Source organism: Mandrillus leucophaeus, unplaced genomic scaffold (assembly GCF_000951045.1).
Source record: "Mandrillus leucophaeus isolate KB7577 unplaced genomic scaffold, Mleu.le_1.0 Scaffold260, whole genome shotgun sequence".
Lineage (NCBI taxonomy): Eukaryota > Metazoa > Chordata > Mammalia > Primates > Cercopithecidae > Mandrillus > Mandrillus leucophaeus.
The window spans coordinates 1,843,866-1,850,524 of NW_012102699.1; the positions used below are offsets into that span (position 1 = coordinate 1,843,866).

General features: G+C 42.9%; 1 pseudogene; it reads right to left on the bottom strand.

Annotated features, from left to right (window-relative positions):
- The window catches only part of LOC105542513, a 26,070-nt pseudogene extending 24,480 nt beyond the window's left edge, over nt 1-1,590 (bottom strand).
- Nucleotides 1,591-6,659: the final 5,069 nt, after the last annotated feature.

The window sequence follows — 6,659 nt, forward strand, 5'->3', positions numbered from 1 at the left end:
AGGAGAGGAGAGGAAGAGTTAGTTATTTGGCAGATAGTGAAGGCAAAAGATTCCTTGGCAGAATTTCCCTTTTAACAGAAAAGGCAGCCCCGGAATCATTTCTTTAAGAGCAGCCTGAAAAATCGAGCTGCAGACATAGATAAGCAAGCCAGAAGCTTGCACGGGTGAATGCCGGCAGCTGTGCCAATGCATAAGGGCTACCTGAGGACCAGGTATGTTCAACATGGAGAGTTCATCTTCCCTTTTCTTTGTCACCATGGTACAGTAAAAGAACAGGCAACATGGTGCTGGCCAGGTAGAGAACCCATCTGCATAATAAAAGATGAGAGTGGGGATGGCCAGATTTTCACACGCTATGCAAATGGCACACCTGGTCCAACTAATCTTTTGCGCCCTATGTAAACCAAACACCGCCTCCCCAAGCTCATCTATAAAACCTAGTGCACTTCACTGTGGGAGCAGCAACCCATTTCTCCAGGCACCCTCTCTCTGCAGAGACCTCTTCTCTTTCTTTTGCCTATTAAACTTCCACTCTGAACCTCACTCTGTGTGTGTCCACATCCAGGTTTCCGTGGATGTGAGACAATGAATCTCAGGTATTTACCCCAAACAATGGTGTTGCTTCATCATCACCACCATGATCTGCCAAGTCTTCTGTCATAGTGGCTTTTAACCCCCTCCAGGCACCACACATTTCTTCTGTTTGGCTTTGCTTTGCTTGCTTCTGTTTTTCACTGTAAAGCGTAGTTGGTGAATTGGTAACATTTTTCAAGTCATCAATTTCCAGTGAAATACACACATATCCAACTAAGACTTCCAAAAAACTGGCATAATATAGTGACTTTTCATATTGTATAATTTTATATTTTAGTAACTTTCCAAACTCTGTAAAGTCATCTCTTAAAGATGGGTTCATAGCATTTATTCCATAAACTGTATTATTATTGTTTGAGATGGAGTCTCGCTCTGTCACCCAGACTGGAGTTCACTGGCGTGATCTCAGCTCACTGCAACCTCCACCTGCCAGGTTCAAGCGATTCTCCTGCCTCAGCCCCCCAAGTAGCTGGGATGACAGGCACCTGCCACCACGCCTGGCTAATTTTTTGTATTTTTAGTAGAGATGGGGTTTCGCCATGTTGGTCAGGCTGGTCTTGAACTCCTGACCTCAGGTAATCTGCCCACCTCGACCTCCCAAAGTGCTGGGTTACATGTGTGAGCCACTGGGCCCTGTCTGTATTATTAACTATGAAAATTTCCTTTGCTAATTTGAGGTCTGACTCTTCCTGTAATTTCTTTAGCAGGGTTTATCTGTTAAATTATTCTTCTGGTTTTAGAACTTTAGGTTCTTAGGTCCTTCTAACCTCTTTTTAATTTCAACTTGCTTTTTCTTCTATTGTTGTTCTTTCTCTTTTATCTTCTCTGCTATTTTTTTTTCTGAAATGTTAATCTCTGGTTTTACTTCTGCTTCCTCTTTTTATTTTCTTTTATGTCATTATCTTCCCAGTTATCTTTGACATCCTCGTCCTCAGCTTCCCAGTGGTCCCCACTGACAGTACTGCCACCCCCCACCTTCTGCACCAGGGCTGCCATTGAGGACTCATCCCCACCCCCACCCTGGGAGTCAAAGTCCTTCACCACTGCCACTGGGCTTGGGGGTGTGAGGGGAAGAGCTAGTAGGAGTTAGTGCCATGGAGGGGAGTCACTCTATTCTCTATCTTGATTGTGGTTGTGGATATAGGCCTCTCTGTATTTGGCAATAGAACTGCACATTCAAAAAAGTAAATTTTACTGTGTGTAAATACAAATATTAAAAATAAATGTAAAAACCAGGCTGGGTATGGTGGCTCACGCCTGTAATCCCAGCACTTTGTAAGGCCCAGGCGGGTGTATCACCTGAGGTCAGGAATTTGAGACCAGACTGGCCAATATGGTGAAATCCCGTCTCCACTAAAAATACAAAAGTTACCCGGGCGTGGTGGTGCATGCCTGTAATCCCAGCTACTCGGGAGGCTGAGGCAGGATAATTGCTTGAACCTGGGAGGCGGAGGTTGCAGTGAGCTGAGATCATGCCACTGCACTCCAGCCTGGGTGACAGAGCGAGACTTCTTCTCAAAAAAATAAAAATAAAATAAAAAATAAAAAGGAAATGTAAAAACCAAGCAAAACAAAAAAACTCAATGAAGCCAATGATTGACTTGGTAAGAGGGTGAAGTGACTATAATACATTCAGTTTTCTCAAGTGTAAGATGGAGCTAATAATAATTCGTATCTGATAGAGTCATTATGAGATTCTGTTTACAGAATATCTAGCACAGAGTAAGTTCTCAACACATGTTAACCATTGTTAGTATTAAAATGTACCCATTAAGTGCAACAACTTTCTCTCTCTCTCTCTCTCTCTCTTTTTTTTTGATGGAGTCTCGCTCTGTCACCCAGGCTGGAGTGCAGTGGCACAATCTCAGCTTACTACAACTTCCGACTCCCTGGTTCAAGAAATTCTCCTGCCTCAGCCTCCTGAGTAGCTGGGGTTATAGGAATGTGCCACCACGCCCAGCTAATTTTTTGTATTTTTAGTAGAGATGGGGTTTCACCATGTTGACCAGGATGGTCTCGATCACCTGACCTCGTGATCTGCCCACCTGGGCCTCCCAAAGTTCTGGGATTACAGGTGTGAGCTACCAAGCCTGGCCAAGTGCAACAAGCTTCTAAAGCAAGAATGCGGACTCCGCGTTCTGTTTTGCCCACTTACTAGTAGTGTGGCTTTGGTTGGACTTGTGTTAGTCAGTTTTGCTTCTGCTCCTCTGTGTTCTCTTATTTTTAAGACGTGGATAGTAGTACCGAGCTCAAAGGGTTTCCGTGAGAGTTAACTGAGTTAATCACCACAAAGTACTTAGAACAGTGTGCTCTAAAGGGAGAAGAAGAGGTGTGGAGAAATGGAGTAGGGTTGAAGAAACTCCTGAAGCTCCCTTGAGTTCAGAAGGGAGATGAGGCCAGCTGGGTATAGAGAGAGAGAGAGAGAGTGTGTGTGTGTGTGTGTGTGTGTGTGTGTGTGTAGAGGAGGTTGGTGTTGGTCTCAGTGTTATCTAAGTGAGTTGTACAGGCAAGGTAACTGGAGTAAAGGGCAAGGAAAGGCACGTCTTAAAGTTTCCTAGAAAGACCTTTCAAGAGCCAGGTGTGGTGGCTCACGCCTGTAATCACAGCTCTCAGGGAGGCAGAGGCGGGAGGGATAGTTTGAGCCCAGGAGTTCGAGACCAGCCTGGGCAATGTAGAGAGACCCCATTCTCCATAAAAAGGAAAAAAAAAAAAAAAAGAAAGATCTTTCAAGAATAATTTCCACCAATGACTGGATCAAGAAAATGTGGTATGTATGTACCATGGAATACTACTCAGCCATAAAAAGAATGAAATAATGTCTTTTGCAACAACCTGGATGGAGCTGGAGGCCATTATTCTAAGTGAAGCAACTCGGGAATGGAAAACCAAATACCATATGTTCTCACTTACAAGTGGGAGCTAAGTTATGAGTATGCAAAGGCGGCATACAGAGTGACTTAACAGACTATGGAGACTCACAAGGGGGAGGTTAGGAGGGGCACAAGCGATAAAAAAACTACATATTGGGTACTACATATGGGGTACAGTGACAGGTGCACTAAAATCTCAGGTATCACTAATATACAATTCAACGATGCAACCAAAAACCACTGGTACCCCCAAAATTATTGAAATTAGGCCGGGCGTAGTGGCTCATGCCTGTAATCCCAGCACTTTGGGAGTCCGAGGTGGACGGATCACAAGGTCAGGAGATTGAGACCATTCTGGTTAACACGGTGAAACCCCGTCTCTACTAAAAATACAAAAACATTAGCTGGGCATGGTGGCAGGTGCCTGTAGTCCCAGCTACTCAAGAGGCTGAGGCAGGAGAATGGTGTGAACCCGGCAGGCGGAGCTTGCAGTGAGTCGAGATCGCGCCACTGCACTCCAGCCTGGGTGACAGAGCAAGACTCCGTCTCAAAAAAAAAAAGAAAAAAATCTTGAAATTAAAAAATATTTTTAAAAAAGAACTATATCCACCTGTAGCAGAGAAAATGGGGTATAGGGTCTGGACAGAAACTGATCTGGATTCTCCAGAGACCAAGAAAGCTAAAAGAGAGTTTAATTTGGTTCTATGTTAGTGTGGTGTCAAAGCAGGGTGAATTTGCGTTAAAGAAGTGTGAAAGTTTAAAGGCAAAGTAGGTCAGGAGACAAGAGAATTAAAAAGGGAGATATGGAGACTGTTTAATGATTTAAAACTCCATCAAGCGAATTGAGCAAAGAGAGGCTGTTTCTCTGTGTTTGCATCGTCAGGGTCATTGTGATCACTGCTCACGTTGGTTGCAGCAGGCTGTCTTTCCAATGGCTGCTGTAGCAGTGACAGGGGACTGGTCAGCAAATGTGCATTGCATCAATGACATGGAGCCCATGCCCTTTCACTGCCCGGTTGGTAGTGGTTGCATGGGGCCAGGGATCCTCCTCTTGCATCTTTATTGCTGGCCTCACTTCTCTGTATCACACAAGTCTCAAGAAGGTAGAGAAGACAATAATACTTGATAAAATGAGAAAATTGTTTTATCAATATGTTAAGTGAAAAAAGCAGAATATGAAACTATGTATATGAACCTAATTGGTTAAACATATGTGTAGAAAAATGACTGAAATAAAACACATTAAAACAGTAAATAATAGTTGTCTAAGGATAGAAATTACAGACGACAATCTTTCCTTTATATTTAATGTCTTCTTTGTTTTCGTTGATAAAAACGTTTTACTTTTGCAATTGGAAAAGGGGAAATAAATATAATTAACGTATAAGAAATGTAAGTTCCTCTTCCATGTTCTGAGCTCTACACATTGCTCAGCAACAAATGGTTGTTTGATAATTGGTATGTAAAGGGCAATAAACAAGTTAATTGCTGGCTACATTCTCGGATCGCTAGAGGAAGTTCAAAGCTTCTTAACCTTATTTCAGCTCCAAGAAAGGGGAACTCTGATGTGGGTCAAAGACCTAGTGGAGTCCTCAAAAGCCCACCATGAGCCATAGTGGGTGGAGGTTGGGCAGGAGGGAGAAGCGTCAAAGCCCCCTCTTTCCATGACATGCTTCTTCTTTATATCAATTTCCATCACTTCCTTTTCCCTCTCTCAGCTACTGTTAAAAGGTGGACTTTTGTATTAGGTTGCTAGGGTTGCCAAAGTAAAGTGCCACAGACTTAAATGACAGAAATTTATTTTCTCACAATTCTAGGGTCTAGAAGTCTGAGATCACGGTGGCAGCAGGGTTGGTTTCTTCTGAGGCCTCTCTCCTAGTTGGCAGATGCTCTTTTTCCTGTGTCTTCACCTGGTCCTCCCTCTCTGTGTCTGGGTCTGAATCTCCTCTTCTTATAAGGATATTAGTCATATTGGATTAGAACCCATGCTAATGACTGCATTTTAATTTAAAGGCTCTATCTCCAAATACAGTCATTTGGAAATACTGGGGGTAAGGGCCACAACATGTAAATTTTGAGGGGACACAATTTAGCCTATAACAGGACTGAAGTGTCTCCTTTCTTAAGGAGCCATATCTCTGCTCATAGAGAGTCCAAAGAAAACCAAGGTAGGGCTTAGGAGAAAATAAGCAAAAGTAGAGGCTGCTTAAACTTCTGGGGTTTGGTATAGCCCACCAGGTTAAGAAATCTGAGAGGAATTTGAATAATCTGAACCCAATCTGCATTTGTCCAGAGTGCTCCTTCTGGACATGTAACCCTCTTAAATGTCTGGCTGCACTGAGGCTGCTTGAGAATTTGAAATCTCAGTCATCTCCTCCTTGGGGACATGACGAATATGTCATCTTGTTGAACCGATCACCAAATTTTTGGATGTTTCTACAAAAGCAAAACAAAGTTGAGAGCAGAAATGTTAGAATCTTAGAAAGTGACCGGGGCTGGAGGATGAAGAGGTGGCAGGATAAAAGGATGGGGTACTTTGGTCATATTACCCTTGATAGACTGGTCTTACATTCGCATTCTCTGCTAAGAACAAGCAGCAGCATCCCAGGAAACTCATGGGACTTTAATGTGATGAAATGAAAGAGATTATCTCTCTCCTCTGCCTAAAGGATGACTATCCATAGAATGTGCTTAGACTTCTTTCCAATCACAGAGACAAATTCTGAAAGTTTTGCAGTATGGTACTGATTTCCTTGACCTATCAGAGTCCAGGTCTATAAAGTTTGCTTTTGCCCAGCCAGCAGATGGTGCCATTTTTCTAGGAAATTGAGGCTGATTCAGCTTGAACTGCCATTTGGCTTTTAGTGTTCTAGGCACTGTGCTCACAGCACGTTGTATAGTGCTTCACAGGTAACCAGTTTCTGTTCTAGGAAAGTCTAGTGCTCTTACCTGCAATTGAACACACTGAAATCTTCAAGTTTCTCAGTTTAAGTGAAAACTTTTATTTTTAAAATTTAGGGATAATTAGGAGAAAATTCTAGTATTTCTTTTAGAAAAATATTCCCCCACCCCTCAACTCTCTGTTTCTCTCTCTCTCACATCTTGTTCCAACATACCAGATGGAACCATCTCATCTTTCCTTTGAAAGGCCCTCTCACAGACCTTCACTCTTATACATGGCGGGTGGACTAAATT